General features: G+C 34.4%; 1 long non-coding RNA gene across 2 annotated transcripts; it reads right to left on the bottom strand.

Annotated features, from left to right (window-relative positions):
- Positions 1-13,068: 13,068 nt before the first annotated feature.
- Positions 13,069-15,647, bottom strand: LOC136779329 (uncharacterized). Of its 2 annotated transcripts, none has more exons than XR_010823549.1 (7): positions 15,484-15,647; positions 15,169-15,360; positions 14,885-15,045; positions 14,515-14,773; positions 14,232-14,421; positions 13,955-14,155; positions 13,069-13,856 (listed from the first exon to the last, which is right to left on the bottom strand). It is a non-coding gene; the product is annotated as an uncharacterized lncRNA (long non-coding RNA). The 2 variants fall into 2 exon arrangements; XR_010823548.1 differs by having other exon boundaries at positions 13,071-13,856; positions 14,511-14,773.
- Between the last annotated feature and the right edge of the window lie 10,601 nt (positions 15,648-26,248).

The raw sequence follows: 26,248 nt of genomic DNA, 5'->3' as shown, positions 1-26,248 counted from the left end.
ACTTTATTTCACTTTTTAATGTATTATTATTAGCACGTAGAAAAATTACTTCTTCTTCATCACCTTCGAACATCTGAGCACGTAAAAAGTCATTTATAGCATTGAGCTCATAACAACCTGTAGGTATAGTTAGCTCCTGATCATCAACGTAAAATATATTGTTTGTCTCATCAACATTAGAGATTGAATTGAAGCTCTGAAAGTCTACGAGGCCGAGTTCATAATGTCCATCTCGAAGATCGATCGGGGGGAAAAAATCTGACCCCAATACCGAGTCACGGCCAGAGAGTGTAACTGTTAAAGACATTGTTCACGTAGAAACTTGACACACAACTGACCGCATATGCTTGAATCATACGATTGATATTGGTCGTGGTTGTAGTAGATTATAGCAGAAGGTCCAAAATATTCCACAAGTTCAATTGGCGGTTTTAAATTTCCGAAGGAATCGAAATACTTAACGTGCTTATTACGTTTAACGTAAGCGACCCAATGTGTTCCAGGACCTTGTTCGTCATCAAGATTCACAATTGCGCACTCATTGCGTTGCGCATTTTGAGGTAGAGATGTACGCATAAAGACTCCCCGAAAATGCGGTATTTTACGGCAGACGTTTGATAATTGCATATTACTAGTAGGTCCAGATTTTGGAAGTCCATTTATTTTCTTTTCCTTTTCCTTTTCACTCCCTCTCCTATTCGACTGTATGGTGCGAGGTATAAACCTTGTCCCCGTCTCGCTTCCATTAAGCGATTGTGTCGATGCATTTCTTCCAATTGTTTTTTGGCTGCTTTGGTGTCGTTTACAGCCTTTGCTATACCTGCTGCACCGCCAGCTAATGCGCCCACCGCACTCAGCAGCGGAAGCAATGGTAATAAACCCCCCCGTTTTGTTTTAGTAAGTGACTTTTTCCTCAATAAACCACCTCGTTTTTTCGGTACACGAATTTTTCTTTTCTTCGTACTTTTTCTAGGCACTCGCAGTCCTAAGCCGAGTTTCCGTTTTGCATTCATTGATGCCCAGACAGCAGTCGCTGTCGCTCGTTCACCTACGGATGAGTCACTAGCTATGATACGTTGTCGTGCACGGCGTGCAAGTACTTTATCAGCATGATGACGCGAGGGCAGGTCCTTATATACTGAATATGCGATATCATGCTCACGGCAAGCATCATCCAGAGGGTTTATTCCTCGATCACCACGTGCTAACCGTTCATGAAGGCGAGTACCTGGACCGCAATAATTGTAGCCAGGTACATGCAGCTCGAAGGGTAGTTTATTTAGCAGCTTATTGAAAAAAGATCCACAACCATATCTCATCATGTCATGCTTTCCTAACGGGTTCGTTGGCACATCCAGCAATTTTTTATTGAAGGCGGTATTCCATCAAACTGATCTTGATTAGGTAAATTATAATGTTCCATACAGGCACGATATTGTTGCACTTCAGGATCTGCACGAATGTGCTCAGGTAATTTACACCAAACAAGTCGAATACTGTTTGGAAAGCGCTTCAATAGTAAAATTTTTGGAATGTATTCAAGCTGCTCAATAGTTAAATCCTCCAAACGTAGCACATCTAACATTAACAACGACATAATGAGAACTGATGAGATAATCTGCTTCGAGCCTATAAATAGCTTGCATGATCATAGAGTTTTACAGTTATGGATTTCGTAAAGCAACCACTGCACATTCGTGTCTCCAACGCCGATCGTTTTATTGTCGGTGGGGGTTGTGGAGGAAGGAGTAAACGTCATGGATCCCTACTTCCATCTACAATTCGTAGTATAATTTGCGGACCCTCGAATTGCGGTAAAACAAACGTACTGCTTAGTCTCGTAGAAAGTCCTAACGGTGTGAGATTTGAAAATATTTATGTATACTCAAAGTCGCTTCAACAACCCAAGTATCAATACCTTGAACGGTTATTAAAAGGACTAAAAGGTATTGGATATTTTAAATTTTCAAACAATAGCGACGTTGTAAAGGTAACTGAGGCGTTACCCAATTCTATTTTCATATTTGATGATGTTGCTAACGATAAGCAGGATAATATCAGAGACTACTTCTCCATGGGTAGACATTCAAATATTGACTGCTTCTACCTCTGCCAGACTTATGCTAAAATTCCTAAACACATGATTCGTGATAATGCAAACCTTCTCATAATCTTTAAGCAAGATGGTACTAATTTAAAACATATTTATAACGATCATGTAAACACGGATATGTCATTTGAAAAATTCAATGAATTGTGTTCAAAGTGCTGGCACCATGATTATGGATTTCTAGTGATCGACAAGGATAGTACAATTCAAAATGGTAGATATCGGAAAGGTTTCGATGAGTATGCTAAGATTAAATAGTATACCGTTTGCTTAAGATTGTTCAGTTTAGAGCTAAGTGTCCATCAAAACACACACATCAAATGAGCATGGAATAAACCTAGTATAAACGTGGAAATAAAAACGTGGACTGAATCTAAATTGAACGTGAATTGAACGTGGAAACGTAGATTGAACGTGGATTGAACGTGGATTTGAACGTGGATTGAACGTGGATTGAACGTGGATTGAACGTGGATTGAACGTGGATTGAACGTGGATTGAACGTGGATTGAACGTGGATTGAACGTGGATTGAACGTGGATTGAACATGGAAAGCAGGAAAATGGAAGAAAAGATGCTGCTAAAGAAGATTGCCGCGAAAAGTAAAGTAATTCGTGAAAAATATCGTGCACTCAAATCAGGAAGAGAAATGATGGAAACCAATTTAAATGAAACTTTTAAACCAATTGTTGAGCCATTGAAGAAGCTCACTGAACATAATGAGATGACCTTCGTGTCCCCGAAATATGAGTATAAACAGGAACCGCTACAGAAGACTACTGTAAGCGATAATTCTTTGATTATTCCATCGAAACGTAAAAGGACTTATCTCTCATCGACTCCACAACGTAAAGATTTCGCATACAACTCTAGAATTAAAATTCCAACCCCTTCATCTGATGATGAGCAAGGAAATTCACGACCTAATGAAACATTATACCTTTCTCTGGAAGAGGATGGGGATGAGGAGGAGGAGGAGGTAGTGAAAGTGGAAAAGGATGTTAATGATTTAGCAATACCATCACCAATGCAAGCAGAAACTCCATCATCGCCATTGCAAAGATCCATAGATTTAAATAGTTCTTTGTCAGAATATGGAGCAATTGGACGTAAATATATAGAGATGTTTATGAGTAAAAATAAGGAAATAATTGATTATAATTTTGGAGTTGAACAAGATGGTAGTCTTAACAAAATGAGAATTGGAAAATGTGCTTTTAAAGTAGATCGTAGAGATTTTATTATTATTGATGAGGAGTATTATCAGGGTACTATTGGTCTATTTGAATTGATCTTCATGAAAGAGCCACATGATTATACTGAAGATGATTTAAAAACATATAAGAATATTCTTTCTCAAACTAATGTACACAGAGCAGATTACAGTAGCGAGGGAAAGCTTCGTGGGAATAAGGGTCATAAATGGAAGAAAATAATTAGCCCATTATTTCCTCCAAAGAATCTTGTAAAAGGTAGCGGTTATATGTGTGTTAATGATAAACCAGTGAACTATGTACATTGGAATGATCCGAACGAATTAGTTGAACGTTTGAGACTTTTGATTGCATCATCTGCTGCAGGACATACGAATCATCATAATGAGATACAATCAATAATTGAGGAGCTTCATGAAGAACGTATTATCCTATAAAAGAGATTACACTTTCCATAATTTCCCAGTTGATTGTGTTACTTCACAATGTCGATAAATAAATTTGGAGGTATTTCCACTGCCAGTAATGTGAGAAAATATTTCCGCAAAACTGAAGATGAAACATTAAAATTTGATAAACGTATGAATGCATTTAATGCTAAGGGGAATATTATTTCAAATTTAGGATTTGATGCTACTGATGAGAAATGTGCTGTGAATATGCGTGTTCTGCTGGATAATATGAATGCTGTACGTGAGAACCTTAAAAATGAAATGCAAGAAAACAGTGATATTTTACGAAGTATTGCGTTAAGACTGGATGAAACCGAGTTAAGGCTGAATGATTTTCAAGTGAAATTGAGTAATTTCATGCAGAAACATGCTGAAGATAATGCAGATTTAAAGAAATATGTATCAATTTTCATGGAGAATCAGACTAAAGAGGATGCTGAATCAAAGAAACATATAATGAAGATAATGCGGAATTAAAAAAAAAAAAAAAAAAAAAAAAAGTGCTATTTTTCATGGGGAGAATCATGCTAAGGAGAATTCTTCTTGAAATAATTCGACAAAGAGTTTTATTAGGAAAAAGAAAGTTTTACTACCATCAGTGCTCGTTGTACCCCTGTAAACCCAACACATACCTGAAGAGTTATGGATAGTGAAGAAAAGAAAAAATTGGTCGAAGAACTGCATGTGCCTGCAAGACGGAATTTTCAACGTAGAAGAGTTATAATACGAGGCTTCGATGACCTCTGGCAAGCAGATCTGGTTGATATGAAGAATTATACTGACGGAGGTTACCACTATATTCTCACAGTTATTGATGCATTGTCGAAATTTGGATGGGCAGTAGCACTAAAAACCAAAACTGGCAAGGAAGTGACAGACGCATTTACGAAGATTCTGAAAAGTGGGAGATGTCCCAAAAATTTGCAGACAGATGATGGCAAGGAGTTTTATAATAGTGATTTCAAATCGCTTATAAAAAAACGTAGAATAAATCATTACTCAACATACAGCGTATTGAAAGCTACGATAGTTGAGCGCTGGAATCGCACGCTGAAGACTGAAATGTGGAAACGATTTACGTTGAATGGAAATTATAAGTGGCGAGGCATACTGCAGCGACTAGTTGAAGACTACAACGCAAGAAAACATCGTACTATAGGAATGCGACCAGTTGATGTGACGCCAGATCATGCTAATATGCTCCTGACTACAGTATACAATAATATAAAGATTGTTGGTCGTGCCAAGTTCAAAGTAGGTGATTTTGTACGAATCAGTAAATACAAGAATGTATTCGCAAAGGGATACACACCAAATTGGACAACTGAAATATTTGAAATTATAAAAGTGCAGAAAACAAATCCTGTTACATATTTACTTAGAGACTCTAGTGGTACTGATATATACGGAGGATTCTACGAATATGAACTTTTAAAAACTGCTAATCCTAATGTATATCTAGTGGAGAAGGTATTACGTAAGAAGGGTGATAAGGTCTTTGTGAAGTGGTTAGGATTCGATAATAAACATAATTCATGGATAAATAAAGATAATATTTTGTAAAAACAATATTTATTAATAAAATTATTCAATTTAAATATAATTAATTTATTCTATAATGACCCCATGGTAGAGTCGATACAGTTCCGTGCACGATATAACGCTTATCATCGTATGGGTTGAGAGCTACTTTCCGTTGCGTAATCGAATAAACATTATGCAATTTTGAGCGAATTAAATTTTGATTGCGGACTTGTACAGTAAAATTTGTTAAACAGTCCTTATAGTCCTCGAAGGTTATGTTTCTAGCAACAACGTAAGTCTTAATACCTTTAGCTTTTTTGATAATTTTATTTTGTACTTTAAATGTGTACATTTTTGATCTCAGTCCAATAAACTCTGTCATTATCTGCCCATTATTCTCATCTTTCATCAGCCCAGGGACTTTTTTATTTACTAGAGGTAAATTGTACTGATTGTTGGGAGAATAATCGCTTGTATCGAATCTAGCAAGATTCTCCCTCATAATAGTGTAAATATCATCACACTCAATGCTGTATATTAGACTATCCGTATCGGTATATAACGCTTTACATTTGCTACCGAACGTAGGAAGCATATAATCATAATGAAAATCATACAAACATGTTTTCGAAATATCAAGAATGCTCATACCTACGTATATAGGCTTATCGAATTTAGCTGCTAATTTTGTTAATTCAATCGTGACCAAATTCTCACTGAATATAGTGCGACTGTGAAAATTAGGCTTAGCAATCATTGCTTCAGCACCATATCTTCCCTCCCACTTACTCACGAGTCTCACATCAACTCTATTTCTAACATTCTCCATAGTCTTACCGAACACCGCATTGTTCATTAATTTGAAAAGATTTTTCTCAAACTCATTTTTAGATGCTGCACGCAAACTAGTGTTCAAATCGATATATTTACGTAACCAGGTGGACTGCTGAAATCCTAAAATGCGATGAATGTGTTTTAAGACAACACCATTTCGCATACATTGCTGTAAAGCACGATAGTGTATAACATAGCGCTTCTTATTTTCTAAAGTTGCAAGTAGCTTCTTCTGACGTGTACCCGGTGGTGCATCACGTACGGGACAAAATGGAAGGTCGGAATGTTTATCGTGAAGCATGCTTGGATACTCTAAGTCAACCTCTAAAATATAACCCTCGGGTGAATCTATCGGTATATTAGAGATATCCAAATTATTAACATTTTCAATCCAGCGAAATCCGTGAGTAGGTAGCGGTTGAGACATTGCCCACCCATACAAATTATTTACATCGTAGTACATTAAATACTTAGAAGGTTCCTCGGGATTGTAGTTTTGCATGTACCGATTGTTAGCCTTTTCATAGCGGTGCGAGCATTGGCTTAAACCACCACGTATGCCTCGTTCTACGAAAAGCAGCATTTCTACGTCAGTAAAAAGTTCTAATCTTATTTCTGTATGTTTGAGCATTGCATCCCAAGTGAAGCCTGGGAGTGTATAATAATGAGCAGGATCCAAATTATAAGTTTGCATGCAGCTATCACGAAAATTTTCGAAAACGTCAGCCAACAATAGTACATCAGTTTTCAAATAGAGATCGCTATACTCCCCAAGTGTTCGTATTTGAAATTTGGTCCATACCTCCTTAGCATGATTATACGCACCCTCACTAATATCACTATCGGATAATCTATTATAGAATATCTCGCGTGGAGGTAAAGCAGTTTCTTCCAGACGGTTCAGACTATCTATGTAATCGTAAGGAAAAATACCTTTCCTTGTCAGAAGGTTAAATTGTTCTATGTTTAAATATGAGAATTCTGACTCTAAATTTTTTAACTGTGATCTCGTTAAATATGAACTCAATTTGTCTAAACTTGATGCCATAAATTTGAAAGAATCGATAAACCTTAGTTGTATATTATATTTACGGATGAATTTAGTGAATGAAATATACTTCTCCTTATGTACAGGTAACAAGTGTACTGAACCTTCATACAAGTTAGCGATTGTACCGAAAATAAAATGTGCGTCATAACCTGATAAATTATGAAAAATTACAGGTATTACATGCGAATCGTTAAAGTTTAAATTACAATTATTATGAGCAGGTCCCCTATATTTACCAGTTAAATGATCATGATCGCGAACACGTATTTGATCTGGAAGAAACGGCTTTTTACATATATGACAGTTGGGCTCAGTATAATGCCTTGAATTTTCACTAATACTTAGCGTTCTCATAGGCACTACAGTCTTTAGTTTTTCGCTCGCTATGCTAGCAATTTTATCGAGTTCTCGCACAAACCATTCTATACACTCGAGTCCACGATATGATTTGTAAGTTGAGAGCGATGAATCACGAACGCTTTTAAAATAATAACCTATACTAAAAGGTATGTGTTTTTGATAAATACCAATTTCGTCATCCGTTTGCTCAACTTTTTCAAGCAAGCATTCAATGTCAGCGTATATGACAAATGGCACCCTCTCACTGTTCTTCATGTTATTGAAGGAAACCCAACGGTCCTTGTCAGGTAGCACAATTCTGATGTTTTTATTGAGTTGCGCACAATCACGTTCATGCGATTTTAGTTTCTCATCATTGTGGAAATAGTGTAAGCAACTATAGGAGGGAAAAAGTAATATTAGAATATAGAAGCAGTAATTATATATATATATATATATATATATATATATATATATATATATATAGTAAAACATACCGATCACAAATAAGATGAGAGCGTTTTCCTCTAGTAAGCTGTCCATTTAGCAGTCTGGAAAGGTTCCTGATGCATATAAAATGTGCTGCTCCTTGATGCTCGAGAAGAAGAAGATTAGCGTGTCTGGTCCTCTTGCATTTTGTTAATTGTAGAGGTGCTATGATTGTATTCTCATTCGTCTCAGTCTCTTCCACCATAGTAAAAATATTAATAGAGACATCATTATCTTCCTCAAATTTCGGAATCTGTTTTAATGTAGTCGGAAACGTTATACTTCTAACATCGAAAACATTTGTAAAATGAGGATATGAAGATTTTCGTTGTGGATGAGTATTCGGTTTTGCTGGATAGAGTGCAGCTGTTACAGCCCATGCAAAACATGTATTATCATCACTGTGTATGTTTATCACAGCCTGTTTATTCTTAATAGATTCTGGAAGCTCGATGGCACAACCTATATGCAGCGGGTTATAATAATTTATATTTATAATTAAATTCAGAATTTTTTCCAACGCCCATCCGCTATCACGCTCTTGAAACTCACTCAATTCTTTTAGAATTTTCTCTATTATATTTGTATTGTACCATTCACTAAAACTATCAGTTTTGTATAAAACTGCATTGCGGGTTGAGATATGTTTAATATCACTTATCTCTTTACAAATAAATTGTCCGTTAAAGATGCAATTTATCTTAACTGCGTTCACGTTATTAAACACTTTTTCTGTGTAGGTCTGTACTAAGTCTTTTGCACCTGTTAGAAAATCACGTGGTTCTATATAATTATAATTTACAACCATTCCGCTACATATTCGAGATTTAAATGAAGACTCGAGATCTTTCCAAATAAGCTTTCTCACTCCAATTGATTTCTTATTTTTTGCCGCATGCAGAAGTAGACGCTGGATAGTTGTTATTTCAGTCAAATTTTTGTGTACTGTATCGGGAGCTGCAGATCTATTAGCATCTCTTAAACTTCGAATATAATCACGACACTTGCGTACCCACTCATGATAATTATGCTGATTTCCTAAATCAGGATTCTTGAGAGCATGATTCAAACAATAACTCTTATCCTTAGCTGCTCTAAGTAGAAGACACTGTATTTGTGCAATTTCTGCAAAATTTTTCTGCAGCGTGCCTATAGGTGCGTTGCGATTAGAGATTCTGAGTTTATGAATATATTCACGACACTCGCGTACCCACTCGCGATATTCTTCTTGCGTTTTCAAAACTCTATTTCGTAGAGACATCTTTTGTTCTTTTCTTCGAGAGGACTAATCAGGAACTGAGGAAAAGTGGGTGGGAAACTGAGCTCTCTTTAGATAAAGGATCTCTGAAACACTTCAGGGGGTAAGAGAACATTGAGGACAGGTAACGACATGTTAGAAAATAGATTCAAGCGTTTTTCAGTTATACATATATTCCAGATTTTTGCTCATACATATATTTCATATAATAGACATTTTTTAAGGCACATACACCTTCATGATTCAAACATGCTGGAAGATGTGAATTATGCAAGCTATCTTCTAAATCAAAATCCCCCCACATAAAATTATCTACATTAGTTATTTCTAAATTACAAATATCTCTTAACCAATTTGTATTTTCAATTCCTTTCACAAAAATCTCATCCTCATCATCATAAATATACTTCCTTATAATATCTTTATATTTATAGTAGGGTGAGTAGCCATCCGCCCAATTTAAACCGTGATAATTTAGAAAGAACCAGCTAAAAAGAAACATTATATTAAACAAAAATAATATATATTTTTTCTTTTTCATATACTTACTCTGTCCGCTTTCGCTCCTCTTCACTTAGCCACGAATATGAATAGGGCGGTGAAAATAAAATATGGAACACTTTTTGTTCTTGTATAACAGCAAATTCTTTGATTATAAATGACTTATCCGTCAAACGGAATCCTTGAAAATCAACGAACGATGGTGCCATTATGCCTACGTTTTTTATACTAAAATAATTCTATTTAAATATGAATGTTTCATAAAAATTTCTCCCTCTCTTCAAGCTAATTGTTCTTCATCCCTCCTACTATCCTCACCATAGGTCAAAACTATCTCCCACTATACGTAGCATAGGTCATAAATATTTTCTTGAGGACCAATGACGTTTCCGTTCTTCCAAGAGTGGCAGGTCAGTCATTTCCCCACCGTAGGACAAAAGTTTTGTCATCCCTTAAAGCATCTTAGAATTACCGCCCACTACATGTAGCATAGGGCAGAAAATATTCTCTCTTAGAGCCAATGACGTTTCCGTTTTTCTAAGAGTAATATAGGCATCTTCCTACCGTAGATTAAAAAAATTGTTGACACCTCCCTAACAGTGCTTAAAAGCTCGAAGAAATCGTAGGACAGGCATCAGTATTGCTTGAACGTTTGATTCGTACGACAAATAACATTCCATTTTAAAAATGTCTTCACTGTTTCATATTACACATATAATCGATTTTGACGGGTTTATGATAAACAGAAAGTTTGTGCATAAAGAAGTGGCAATCAAAAACTTAACTACGGGAAATACGAATTACGGTGCATTTCGTGTTCATGAGCCGTATAAAAGTTTATCGACTAAGGACCAAAAGAGCGTAAATTTCGTCTTCAAAAATATTCACGGGATAAAATATTGCAACACAGGATATGAACATTATAATCAAGAAGATATTTACAAATTTGTGAATAGCATAAAATAGGATTGTGAATACCCCCTAGTAGCTTATAAAGGGGGACATGTAGAACGGGATGTTCTGAATTACTTGGATATCCCAAATACAAATTTGGAAAGGTTTGGTTGTCCTAAATTTGATAATTTGATAGCCACTATAAAACCTTGCAACACCCCGTGTAAACTACACGTAAAAATGTTCACCAATCATACGAGAAAGCCTATACATTGTGTATATCAAGAGGTAAACGTTTTCGCACGATGGGTACATCAACAAATAGATGTGAGTATCAAATGTTAAACTTACAATTTGTAAAATATTAACTGGATTTCTCTGTTTCAGATGATTGAATAAAATATATATATATATATATATATATATATATTGATATAAGTTTAATTATTAGTTTAATTGTAAAACATTTAATTTTATATATTTGTATAAATTGATGTATATTTCCTTCATTTTTTATATATTTGTATATCAGATCAATTATAAGTTTTTATCATTTATATAAATTTTATGTATATTTGTTTAATTATAAGTTTAATTGTAAAAACATTTCATTTTATATATATAAATAAATTCCGTCTGTCATGTAACTCTTCTACCAATTCTTTCTTCTCCTCACTCCCATGACTATTCTACTACGTATTATGTTTACACTAGCTCATCAATCACTGGCGGTAATATAAGTTTCTTTAGAGCATAATTCCAATCATTTTCTCTTTTCTTCTCATTGGCAGTCGTGATTTCCTCTTTTTGATGCTCATTAGAGATATAATTTGCAACAATTTTCAATCTACCATACATATCTTTCCGTAATGCCTCAACTTTTCGCTCCAATTTATTTTCAATATAATTGACTTTATCATTCAATTGATTAATTCTTTCACTAATATCATTAATTTTTTCATCAATTTCATCAATTTCATCAGTTTTTTTCAGCAGAGTTGTAACTTTTTCCTCAAGGCGGTTACCTTTTAGGTAATAGTGAGTTAGCTTTTCACTGTATTCAAACAATTCCCTCATTAAGCTATCACGTACAGTCATCGAATTACGTAACAGAGCAGCCATATTCACAGCACTTGTCTCATCAGTAACATCACATTCTAAGTTTGAAATTATTTTCTTCTTGGCATTAAATGCATTCCTTTTTTTATCAAACTTTAACGTATCATTGTCAATTTTGTGTGAATAATTTCTCACTTTACCGGTATTGAAACCAGATCCGAATTTATTTATCGACATAGTGAAGTAGCACGTTGAACTAAGAAAATCTTGAAACTGCAATCTCTTTTATAAGATACATAGGTTTAGTAACAGCTAGGACTTAATAAGTTGCCCTATCAAAATATTAATATTCCTGAAATTGATGTTAAAATGTTATTCTCCCCAATAGGGGAGACTATTAAAACTATACTCTTTCATTTAGAGGATATTTCGTTATACGCTGCATAGGTTTTGTTAAAGCCATGCAAAGTTATAATTCCATGCTCGATGGAAAGTTAATTCCTTGCACGATATCAGCAACTTATCACAATAGCTATCTACAATTTAACTAACGAGAAAAGGGGGGATTGCGGTAGCCACCTAGCGGCAATTACTGGTACTATCAATTAAATTGAACTAGTTCACCCGTGTGTGTAATTACGTAATATTAAAATACCATTAGCGCGAAAGAAGATTAAGGAAGGCAGTCACCTAGCGGTGACTACTGGAACTAGCAATTAACTCAACCTAGTTTTTCTGTGTAGCAGAGTCGGAAATAGTTAGGCTACGTAAGGTAACTAACCATCGACTTCGAAGGGTGAAAAAACCTTCCCTCAACTAGGGCCCCGTAGGATAACTTAGGTCCCCGTAGGATAACTAACCAACGGTACCATAGGGTGAAAAATACCATCTCCCTAACCAAACCCGGTCCCACTATAAGACCTTCCAACTGTGACATAGGGTGAAAAATACCCCCTACCTAACCAAACTCGGTCCCACTATAAGACCTTCCAACTGTGACATAGGGTGAAAAATACCCCCACCCTCCCTAACCAAACGCGATCCCACTATAAGACCCTTTCCTTCCTCATCCCCACCACTACCATACTAAGAGAGTCTTATCCCCACCCATCCCCCTTCCACACCACAAAACAGCTTCCCCCACTCCCTGTCATCGGAACCGCATAGCTCCTCTACTTCTGTTTTCAATCAAAAAGAGCGAACAAATAATCGTATAGAGAGGTACCACAAGGCGCTCAAAGAATTGCTTGGACCGCATCCCGACATATTTAAATTTGTAGGTAAGGGCTATATTATAAATGTGGTCATAGTTACATTCTTCTCTAATTCAAAAGTAATTTTTATTTCCACATTTATGTGTATGATCTTTTAACGTAGTTTTATATTTTCAGAAAATCTAACTGAATTGATGTCACTTTACATAATAGAAAATGAACAGACAATCAATGGAAAACGCGGGATAAAAAATTTAGAAGAAAAGGAAGAGTTCTTACAAAGACAATGGAACACAGCTTTTCTTAAATTACTAAAAGAAACAGAGAGAAAAGTTATTTTTCATTTTTTGAGTTCCTTAGCAGCTAATAACGAAAAGTTGATGGAAAAAATTGAAAACATTTTGCTTGTAAGCATTTTTATATATAATTAACAGCCCATAAATCACTAGTGCCCATTTGAACAATTAATACACGCTCATAAAACGTTGAAATGCACATTGGGATACTTGTTCATTATTGCATTTTTAACATGTAACAGAATTATTATATTGCGTATAATAGCATAACTGACTAGCACGAAGAATGCTTTTTGAGTATCATTTTATTATATTTTAAAAATAAAATATTTTGCTGGAAAACTTAACTTCTTAGAAAATGGCTTCGAATTCTTTGCATTCAGAGTAAAAGAAAGAATTTTTATTTCATTTTGCAGCAATAAAATAAAAATTTTCTAAAAGAACTTTTCGTGCTAACTGAATATATTGAATAGATCTACATAACTTTTTCTTAAATAGGACGAAGCAAATATTGATGAGTTGGACCATCCATGAAACTACACGTGCTGGCGCTTCTTCGGTGAAAGATAGGCCTTCCGTTCCTGTTCCGTCATCTGTCATTAGCAGCTTGAAATACAAGACCTTCAAAGTTCAACATACAAATAATTATAATTATAAATATATTAAAATCCTTACACTTTATCTCTTATTTATATCTTTGACGTTTCTCCTCTAATTACCTCGTCCATCCATAGTATACTTTTTAGCAAAGCTTGTTTCTTGGATTGAAAGCGAAGTTAAGAAAGAATTGCTTAAATCTTGGTGTAAGTGGATGGTTAACATCTGAAAAATACTAGCTTCTGTGCTTCACTGCCATATGTATCACAAGAATTATGTATTCCTGTAGCTTATCAATTACATGACTCGCATCATTCTCTCATCTGAAAGCATACAAACTTAATTTACTAAAGGCTTGCTCAATAATTCAAAACAAAACTTTTTATAATTTAGTTATACCCAGTTATTGATGGTTAAATAAATTTATTGCTATCCAACCACTATTTTATTTAGGTGTGACCATTTTCAAAAAAGGATTTTATTTTTTCTATACCTCTATAAATTTATATAGTTGGCTTGGTCCAGTTATTATCATATAATCCTTTCTCTTTCACCAGATATAGCATTTCTTAAAAACAAAATCCCCTATCTATATATGAATGATACAATTATTAGTTAAAATTATTTAAAATCTATTTAAATAAAGGTGATTATTGAAAATTAACCAGCAATACTCACATACTTTCTATTATGTAGCATATATTTCTGAATAAACATCTGCTGTCGAAGAAACCATTACATAAATTAATCATATATTGATTACGGACAGAGAGCTGGACTCAGTACAATCTCTATTCAAAGTCGAAGCCTCAATATTTCCACGTAGCCCCTAAATTAACTTATAAATGTTTTTAACATTTTCTACAATTTCAAGCTCTTGTAAATTTTTCTATATATCCTCTCACTTCATAATATTAGTTCCAGGGAGATTCGCAGTTAAGCTATAACATTGAATTTCCATTACTTACTGCGGATAATTGTACAAAAATGATTTAGGAAAAAGCATATAAAGTAAAAGATGCATTAATATTTGCACAAAATATTGTACTTACGGTTTACTATACAATATTGAATGCAGTAAGGCCAAGAAGTCTAATAATGTCCCACTAAAATTTGCTATATACATATAAACTTGCACTAGAATTTTGTTCCTTATACCTTATTTCATGCACTGCTTGTACACAATCTCCATGGGCACTTCATGCTTTAACAGCTGTTGTCGAGTTGGTAGATATTGCAAATATAAGATAAAAATATTACATTAAGAGTAATTTATTTTAATTAAAGATTTCTAAATGTATGAGTATAATTTTTACCACCACAACGCAATACATACCATATCATTGACTAAATCAATGGAATGTTCCATTGATCATATATATGGCTCTTACAAATTTCGACAATTCCATATTGTAATAATAATGTCCTGTCCCGTTGAATGCAATCCATGTAAGGCTGGATAATATTATAGAAGGTTTACATTTGACCGATACATCTGTTCACTTTCACCTCTTGTGACCATCGAAACCTTTAAAAACATTTTACAATATTCAAATACTTATATTTATTCCCAACTTCGATTATTGTAATTAAGATGGATATATTTTCTGCAATATATATTCATTAGTTATGTAAGACATTTAATGCATACCTTTAAAACAATGTTAGAAGTTATGTTTTACACTATGTTTTTTAATATATATATTCCCTTTTCCTAATAATTTTTATAATGAGTTTAAAAATTTCTTCATATTAAAGGACACGTATAAATTTAGAAAAAACCTGCAACCAAAAAATTACACAAAGCATCGTGCTCCTTGCAATAATAAATTAATAGTTTAATAAATAGTTATTACTGACCTGACATTTATTGTTATCACCAAAAAATAATAGTCTGCAATCTGACAGTTCAGATCGACGTTGCCGGATTGTGAATATTAACTACATATTTCTCCGCTAGAGTTGCTAATAGGTTGCGCGAACTCCAGCCATTTTCACATGATTATATAGAGGGGATGCGCATGACCAAAAAATTTTTAGGCCAAATGTCCGCCTACCATTCTGACGTTTCGTAGTTGCATATTTTTTTAATAATATGGTTTTCATTATCAATCCTTCAAAAGCGTTTCTATCTTTATTAATTCTTGTTTAAACGTGCTTGTTACTAACAGTAGATCCATGCTTCTATATTTCGTCTTCAATATTTTTACATACTTCACTTGATAGTAGATAACAATCTCCAGTAACATTAATTGTAATAAATTGGGTACACAATGGCTACGCTATAAATCTTTAATGCTAAGATAGCACATATCATGATGGATCAATTCAACGAATTTGACCTATCACGACGTGTCCTTTACATGGCGCAACCTTAGTGCTAAGAATTCGAAACGCGGTCAATCGAACATCGTACAACATAACTTTATCATATATTTTTGATCGCTTAGTAGTTACCTAATGATAAAATTTTATACTGCATTCTCATTTAATAAGGTTAACAAAAGACGTTATAACAAGTACGAAGAAACTTAACTAACGCAATTGTATTTAATAAAATTTGGGCAATGCCTAATAATATTCCGAAATATACATAAAAACATAAGCTCTGGTTTATTTATGTCTATTCTGCACAACCTTTTACTAAGCAATTGACAACGCTTTGCATGATAGCGTAGAGTGTAGCGAGTTTGCTTACATGCAAGGTGACGCACAGAAACGGTAACAGGGCTATTTTCAAAAACAAGAATTTTATCGAAGATACTCAGACGTATCAATTAGTGTTTTAGATAGAGGTGGGCATAAAGCAATTACATAAAAAATATATAGAGGTTATAAATGTCACCTTCAGTTGTTTAAAAGGAACTCCCAACTTTATATTATATACTCTTGTAGCTTATGTCAATAACTTTCTATTGCACTATATTAATTCATAATTTAATTCAGCGGTTCACTAGATATTTTAATTTGAAAATGCATATAAGCATCGGTTTTATTAAAAGGTAATGCGCTTAACCGTTATGCGTGCACACACTTAGTCGCTCACCTACTTGTAATTTTAATTCTCAATATCTAGTGAATGGTTGACATAAATGACATAATATGGCATTTTGAAAAACTTTACAGATAAGCTACAAGAATATGCAATGAAAAACAGGTGTTTTCATTTAAAAAACTCAAAGAGACTTTCATATTCTTAGCACACTTTCCAAGGTTAACTCAATGGTACCATCTTTTATCACTTTAAGGCCATACAACTTTTGTTTCAATCTGTTAGCTGTAGAATTTATAGGTTTCTGAGATAGATGGGTGAAACGGATGTTTTAGGATACCCAGTATAGCGTGATACTTCTTAATAGATATAAAATCAAAGGACTGCGTGAAACAGTTTTAATGTTTATATTCTCCTTAAATAGCTTTTTAAAGATACATTGAATAAAATGGTTGAAAAAATCATATAAATCTTTGATTAATTAAATAAGGCCGATTGATATTTATTTTAAAGTTAGGGTGAGATTGAACTTACTGTAAATATTATACGGCAGTGCCTCGATGTACTTGCTGTCGAGACACTACCATCTCTTGATGTAAACAAACACGCGCTACGCTTCACATTGTCGATGACTGCCGTGCGAAGGATGTTGCATTGCTTAGTACAGACTTGTGTATAAGGGACACGATAAACGTGCATACGCGCGCGCACATGTTTGTATGTGCAATTTAGAATTTTATTATATAATATTTCTTTGTTTATTCAATCGTAATAGCCTTAAGTACGTTTCTCTTACATTTATGACGTCTTTTATTCTGCTTCATTGAGTAAAAAATAACTACAATATTGTGTCATTGGGTAATTACTACGGAATAAAAAATGTATGACAAAGTCGTGTTGCAGGATATTTTATTTAGTGGCCAATTCATGACAGTTGACAATACAGGAAAAGTTTATCGACCATCAAATGAAGTTTATAAAAAAATTGAAGACGAAGTGAAGAAGCGTGGATCTATTATTAGTGCCAGGCACATTTATACAATAGTAAATGAAAATAGAAATGGTTTTAAAGAAATGATAGTAAAAACTTTTCTATTAAAAAAATATGCGTCAACGAAACATCAGAGTTGACGAAGATTTCACTGACCAACGAATCCTGGGTAAGCAGAAATACAAGTGGCTTGGATAAAAAATTTTCACTAATACTATCAGCAGATAACTGGCGTAAAATTCAGCCGAAACGAATTATATCTTCTAAACGGGTTTTTTGGAGACTTGCCGATGGTTGGACATGCATTATTGCTGAAAAAATGGAATATCAGGGTAAGATTAAATGCATTATAATGTTTAAAAATAACGTTGTTCAAACATCGAGCAATGCTTCGTTTTATATTAAGTTCACTGGATCGTGCAAAGAATGTGGGGCAACTTTAGAAGGAATTTTAGATCAGAAGCCGCAACCGGATACTGATGTAATATTTGAATGCGTTTTATCAAATATATATTTGAATGCTTACACATTTTCAAAAAATAGGCCGCTTAGAGGAAAACGTCGCGACCAAATAGCAAAAAAATTAATTTGTGAGAGGAAAGCTGCCGTAACCTTTCGTCGAGAAGAAGCGGCTCGGTTGAAAATATTCGGTTCAAATAACCCGCGCGTTCTGCCATCAGCCGCTGTTCTACGTAAAGCTAAGCAAGAGAAACTATTAGAAGCATATCATTTAATTTTTATAAACCCGATTCAAAATTTATTAAATTATTCAAAATGTGGGGCTTATGTAGGTTCGGTACACGCACTATCTCTTCTTCCTTTTTATTGCTATTATTGGTCAAAAGAACAAGAACAAATTTATAAAGCGCGTTTGAAAGATAATGTTGATTCTAAGTAGTGGTAGCTAGGGGGTTCCTGTGACACGGTGGTGAGGGGAGTGCGGGTGTGCGGGGGGGAAGTGTCTTGGGTTCCTGTGACATGGTGGTGAGGGGGGTGCGGGTGTGCGGGGGGAAGTGTCTTCTTGAGAGCTGGAGTATATTGGGTGATGAGGGGGGTGCGGGTGTGCGGGGGGAAGTGTCTTCTTAAGAGCTAGGGTTTATTGGGTGATGAGGAGGGTGCGGGTGTGCGGAGGAAATGCTTTGGCTAAGGGGAGTGAGAGAGAGAGATATCCCTCTCACCCTCTCTTTCTCTCTTAGAGTCTCTCACCCTCTCTTTCTCTCTTAGAGTCTCTCACCCCTCTCCCATCAGCCTAGGGCCCGGATGGTTAATTATCCTACGGGTCCACTAGTTCTCTAAGGCTTACCCCCTCTCCCATGTCACTAGGGTCCGGATGGTTAGTTATCCTACGGGTCCACTAGTTCCCTAAGGGTTACCCCTCTCCCATCACCCTAGGGCCCGGATGATTAGTTATCCTGACAGTTACCCAGATAAGTTTTTTTTGTATTTTAGTTAGTGGAGGAAAAAGTTCCAATTTTCTCCACTAGGTGGCGATCACGAAAATTACGGGGAACAGCTACACCGCTAGGGGGGTCCTCAGCATATTACGGACTGCCATTTTTTTTTCTTAGACCTGCCCTCGGAGGCTCTTTTCTCCCCCCACATACTTATCTTAGACCCTCCCACTATTTTCCTACTATAGACCCGCCATTTAACTTGATTTCACATTTTTCCTTAAACATTGAGCACTAGGTAGATTTTTTTTCTTTTATGAGTTAGTAATAATTATAAAGTGCTTTTTTCATTTTTTTCTTTTTTCTTTTTTCTTTTACGGATTAAATTAAGGGAAATAGGAGTAGGGGAAAAGAAAGAGACTATTAAATAACATTTATCATATAATTAAAAACGAACATGAAACTTATATAAAAAACTAATACAATTGAAACTTATATAAAAACGAATATACAATAATATTTAGCCCATTCAGCTAATAACAGCTTCTGAAACATAAAAAAAATTTATTAATATCAAGTAAATTGCGAACTTAATTTTTAATATTTACCTTTTATTTGTTTCCGCACCCACTTTGCGAAAATATCTACCTCCTGTTTAACACAGTGGACAGGCTTTTGTGTTTTTCGCGTAATTTTAATTTTATGCAGCTCACAAGGAATAATGTCTGTTTTTATATATTCAATTAAGCAATCGAATTTTGGACAATTAAAATTTTCTAAATTGACATTATTAATATTCATTATATTTAATATGTCACGTTCGAAGTGTCCACCTTTATATGCAACCACTGGTTGCACACTGTCACATTCAATGATTTTTAGAAAATCATATATTTCATTTTGTGAATATCTTTCATTTCCCGTATTTCCATATGCAATTCCGTGCACATTATTAAACACAAAAGATGCAGTTTTCCGGTCAGCAATACTTAAAGTGTTCATTGATCCACAAACTTTAAACGCACCATAATGTGTTAAGTTAGAGTATATATTTTTAATAGCCACTTCTTTGTACACTATCTTCTTATTAACGATAAATCCATCCACATCTATTATGTGCGTGATATCTCTTAAATGATGCATAATGTCAGAGTACCTGAAGATTCTGTGACTAAAACTGAGCTGAAGATTCTGTGGCTTAAACTGAACTGAAGACTACCCTACACGCTTCTCAAGATTTTTTAAATGCTGTAAGGGATGTGAAAAATTTGATCTGTGGTGGGAGATGACTAACCAGACACTCTTAGAAACACCATTGGTCCAAAGAGTGAATAGTTAAGGATAGTGGGAGAATTGAAATACTTGGTTTGAAGAGAAGGGGAAAACTTTAGAGAAACAAAAAAAGAATATATTTAAAATAAAGGCAAAGTGTAATAAATTTAGTATAAAAAACGCTAACATGATGATCCCAACGTTCGTCGATTTTCAAGGATTCTATTTAATGGATAAGACATTTATAGTTAAAGAATTTGCAGTTTTACAAGAACTAAAAGTGCATCATATTTTATTTTCACCCCCCTTTCCACATACTTGGTTAAGTGAAGAGGAGAGAAAGAAAACAGAGTAAGTATATTTTATAAAAAACAACGAATTATTATTTTCAATGAATAAGGAATTTCTTTTTCAGTTCAATCTTTTTCAATCATCATGGCTTAAATTGGATGGATGGTTTTTCACCATATTATAAATATAAAAATATTATAAAAAAATATGTATATGAGGATACGGTTTTTGTAAAAGGGGTGGAAAAGTTAAATTGGTTAAGGAGCATTTGTGATTTAGAAATTAGTAATGTAGATGAATATGTGTGGGGAAATTATAATTTAGAAGATGGTTTATATAATTCACAACTTCCTATTTGCATGAATCTTGAGGGTATATGCGCACTGAGAAATGTATATTATATGAAATATATGTATGAATCAAAAATCTAGAATATATGTATATTTTAAACTTAAATGCATTCTTTTTACTTCAACGCGCAACCTGATCCGTAAAATATTTATATTACTGAAGTGTTTCGGAGACTGATTATTGGAAGGACTCTCCATCTAAGATTTTTCATTAGTTTCACGCTGATCATTTAAACGGAAAGAACTACGATATCGCTTCTAAATAGAGTTTTAAATAGTCAGGATGAATATCGTCAGTGGGTACGTGATTGTCGTGATTACATTAAAAAATTGAGAGTTGCTAGCCACAATGCACGTATAGGGGCAAGGCAGAAAATTTTTACGGAAATTGCTCAGATACAGTACCTATTAATCAGAGCAGCAAGAGAATAAAATTATTCTTCAAATCACGCTCTTAAGAATCCCGATTTAAGAACTCAGCATGATTATAGCGAGTGGGTTTGCAAGTGTCGTTATTATATTCTAAATTTGAGAGAATCCAACCGGAATGCAACTCCAGATGCTGTACAGAAAAATCTTGCAGAAATAAAATGTATTCGAAAGTTACTTCTCCATGCGGCGAAAAATAAAAATTCAATTGGAGCGGGCATTAATGCGGAAAAGCTTATTTGGAAAGATCTTGATTCATCATTTAAAAGTCGAATGTGTAGTGGTATGATAGTAAACACTAATTATATCGAACCACATGAATTTCTATTGGCAGCATCAGAAATGCTGCAATCCTACATGAACAAAGTATTCAGTAAAGTAAGCGCTGTTAAGATAAATATGGTATTCAACGGACAATTTATTTGCAAGGAAATTAGTGATATCAAACATATTTCCACAAAAAATGTGATTTTATTCAAGACTGATACTTTTAGTGATTGGTATAAAACAAACGTCATAGATAAAATTTTAACAAAATTAGGTGAATTTCAAGAGCGTGATAGTGGGTGGGCTTTGGAAAAAATATTAAATTTAATTGTGAATATTAATCACTATAATCCACTACATGCAGGCTGTGGAATCGACCTTCCAAAATATATTAAGAACAAACATGCAGCGATAAACATACAGAGTGATGATAATACATGTTTTGCATGGGCTGTAATGGCTGCACTCTATCCGACTATTTCAACTAATAACCCACAACGACAATCTTCATACCCCCATTTTAAATCTGTTTTCAACGTCAGAAGTATATAATTTCCAACCACATTAAGGCAGATACCTAAATTTGAAGAAGATAATGATGTGTCGATTAATGTTTTCACCATGGTGGATAAGCAGGAAGGGCAGGAGAATAAAATTATTGCACCTCTTCAACTCACAAAATGTGAGAAATCGAGACATGCGAATCTTCTTCTTCTCGAACATCAAGGTGCAGCACATTTCTTATGTATCACGAATCTTTCTCGCTTGCTAAAGAAACAACTGACTCGAAAAAAACAATCTCATCTTATTTGTAGTCGGTATGTTATACTGTTTATATTTTAATATAATTTTATTTAATGTTTATATACTAATATGATTTTTCTCTTAGATGTTTACACTATTTCTTCAATGAAGATAAACTTCAATCTCATAAACGTGATTGCAGTCAGCTCAATATAAACGTCCGTATACTGCTACCTGAAGAGGACCGTTGGGTGTCCTTTAAAAATGACAAGAACAATGAGAGGACCCCATTCGTCGTATATGCAGCCATTGAATGTATATTAGAGAAAGCGAATGAAACGAGCGGTAATAGTAGTATTTATCAAAAACATTTACCCTTTAGTGTAGGATATTATTTTAAAAGCGTTCGTGATTCATCGCTCTCAACCTATAAATCATATCGTGGACTCGAGTGTATAGAATGGTTTGTGCGAGAACTCGATAAAATTGCTAGCATAGCGAGCGAAAAACTAAAGACTGTAGTGCCTATGAGAACGCTAAGTATTAGCGAAAATTTTCGTCATAACAATGATCCCGACTGTCATATATGTAAAAAGCCATTTCTTCCAAATCAAATACGTGTTCGCGATCATGATCATTTAACAGGTAAATATAGAGGACCCTCTCACAACAATTGTAATTTAAACTATAAAGATTCGCACGTTATTCCAGTCATTTTTCATAATTTATCTAATTACGATGCACATTTCATCTTCAATGCGATCGATAACATGTATGAGGGTTCAGTATACCTGCTACCTGTACATAAGGAAAAGTATATTTCATTTACAAAATACATACGGAAATATAATATTCAGTTTAGATTTATTGATTCATTTAATTTCTAGCATCAAGTTTAGACAAATTGAGCTCATACTTGGAGAGATCCCAATTGAAATCTTAGAGTCAGAATTTTCGAATTTAAATACGGAACAATTTAATCTACTAACAAGAAAAGGTATTTTTCCTTATGATTACGTAGATAATCTGAATCGTCTGGAAGAAAATGCTTTACCGCCTCGCGAGTTATTCTATAATAAATTAACTGACAGTGATATTAGTGAAGAGGTATATAATCATGCTAAGGAGGTATGGATCAATTTTCAAATACAAACACTTGGGGAGTACAGCGATCTCTATTTAAAAACTGACGTATTATTACTGACAGACGTTTTTGAAAATTTTCGCGATAGCTGCATGGAAAATTATAATTTGGATCCTGCACATTATTTTACACTCCCAGGCTTCACTTGGGATGCAATGCTTAAATATACTAGAATAAAATTGGAACTTTTCACTGATGTTGAAATGTTGCTTTTCGTAGAACGCGGAATGCGTGGTGGTTTGAGTCAGTGCTCTCACCGCTATGAAAAAGCAAACAATCGGTATATGAATGATTATGACTCAACAAAACCAAGCAAATATTTAATGTACTATGATGTAAATAATCTATACGGATGGGCAATGTGTCAAGCTCTACCTACTCATGGATTTCGCTGGATTGAAGATACTAACAACTTTGATATCTCTAGCATACCTATAGATTCATCTGAGGGTTTTATTTTAGAGGTAGACTTGGAGTATCCAAGCGTACTTCATGATAATCACTCTGACTTGCCATTTTGTCCGGTACGTGAGGCTCCGCCCGGAGCACGACAGAAAAAGCTACTTGCAACTGTCGAAAATAAGGAGCGTTATGTTATACATTATTGGGCTTTACAACAATGTATTCGTCATGGAATGGTACTGAAACGTATCCATCGCGGATTAAGATTCCAGCAATCTGCATGGCTAAACAAATATATAGACTTAAACACACGTTTGCGAGCTGCATCTAAAAATGAGTTTGAGAAAAATCTTTTCAAACTAATGAACAATGCAGTGTTCGGTAAGACGATGGAAAATGTAAGAAATAGAGTTGATGTGAGGCTAGTTAGTAAGTGGGAAGGAAGATATGGAGCAGAAGCATTGATATCCCAACCAAATTTTCACAGTAGTGCCATATTCAACGAAAATTTGGTTGCGATAGAATTAAAAAAATTAACGGCGAAATTTGATAAACCTATATATGTAGGTATGAGTATTCTAGATATTTCAAAAACATGTTTATACGAATTCCATTATGAATATATGCTTCCAACGTTTGGTAGTAAATGTAGAGCATTGTATACCGATACAGATAGTTTGATATACAGTATCGAATGCGATGACATTTACACGATCATGAGAGAAAATCTTTCAAGATTCGATACTAGTGATTATTCGCCTAATAACCAGTATAATTTACCTCTAGTAAATAAAAAAGTGCATGGTTTGATGAAAGATGAGAATAACGGGAGAATTATGACTGAGTTTATTGGGCTGAGATCGAAAATGTATACATTTAAAATACAAGATAAAATTTTTAAAAAAGCTAAGGGCGTTAAGAGTTGCGTTATCGCTAGAAAAATAACGTTTGAAGATTATAGAGACTGCTTACAAAATTTTACTGTTCATATCCATAATCAAAATTTAATTCGTTCAAAATTACATAATGTTTATTCAATTGTACAGCAAAAAATTTCTCTCAGTCCACATGATGATAAGCGCTATATTGTACAAGGTACTGTATCAACTCTACCATGGGGTCATTATAGGATAAATGAAATAGAATTAAGTGAAGTAGATTTAAATGAAGATTAAATAATTGCTTCTTTATTAATAAATTGTATGTTACAAAATATTGTTTTTATTTATCCATGAATTATGTGTATTATTGAATCCTAACCACTTTACAAAAACTTTGTCCCCCTTCTTACGTAATACCTTCTCAACTAGATATACATTAGGATTAGCAGTTTTTAAAAGTTCATATTCGTAGAATCCACCATATATATCTGTACCACTAGAATCCCTTAGTAAATATGTAACAGGATTTGTTTTCTGCACTTTTATAATTTCAAATATTTCAGTTGTCCAATTTGGTGTGTAGCCTTTTGCAAATACATTCTTATATTTACTGATTCGTACAAAATCACCGACTTTGAACTTGGCACGACCAACGATCTTTATATTACTGAATACTGTTGCTAAGAGCTTATTAGCATGTTCAGGCTTCACATCGGCTGGACGCATTCCTATAGTACGATGTTTTCTTGAATTGTATTCGTCAACCAGTTGTTGTAGCATAGCTCTCCACTTGTAATTTCCATTCAACGTAAATCCTTTCCACATTTCTGTCTTCAACGTTCGATACCAACGCTCGACTATGGTTGCTTTCAATACACTGTATGTTGAGTAATGATTTATTCCATGCTTTTTCATAAGCGATTGGAAATCACTATTATAAAATTCGTTGCAATCGTCGGTCTGTAGATTTTTCGGACATCTCCCACTCTTCAGGATTTTCAGCAATGCAGCTGTCACTTCCTTGTCTGACTTGGTTTTCAGGGCTATTGCCCACCCATATTTTGACAATGCTTCAATAACTGTGAGAATGTAGTGGTAGCCTGCGTCTGCATAGTTTCTCATGTCTACCAGGTCTGCTTGCCAGAGGTCATCGAAGCCTCGTATTATTACCCGTCTACGTAAAAAGTTCCGTCTGGCAGGCACATGCAACTCTTCTACAAATTGTTTCTTCTCCTCACTACTCATAATTATTCCACTACGTG

This window comes from Prorops nasuta, unplaced genomic scaffold, assembly GCF_024137725.1.
Source record: "Prorops nasuta isolate Cenicafe-Biocafe unplaced genomic scaffold, Cenicafe_Pnas_1.2 PNAS00016, whole genome shotgun sequence".
Classification (NCBI taxonomy): Eukaryota; Metazoa; Arthropoda; class Insecta; order Hymenoptera; family Bethylidae; genus Prorops; species Prorops nasuta.
The sequence above is the reverse complement of the archived record's forward strand: the minus strand, read 5'-3'. Positions and strand labels throughout refer to the sequence as shown.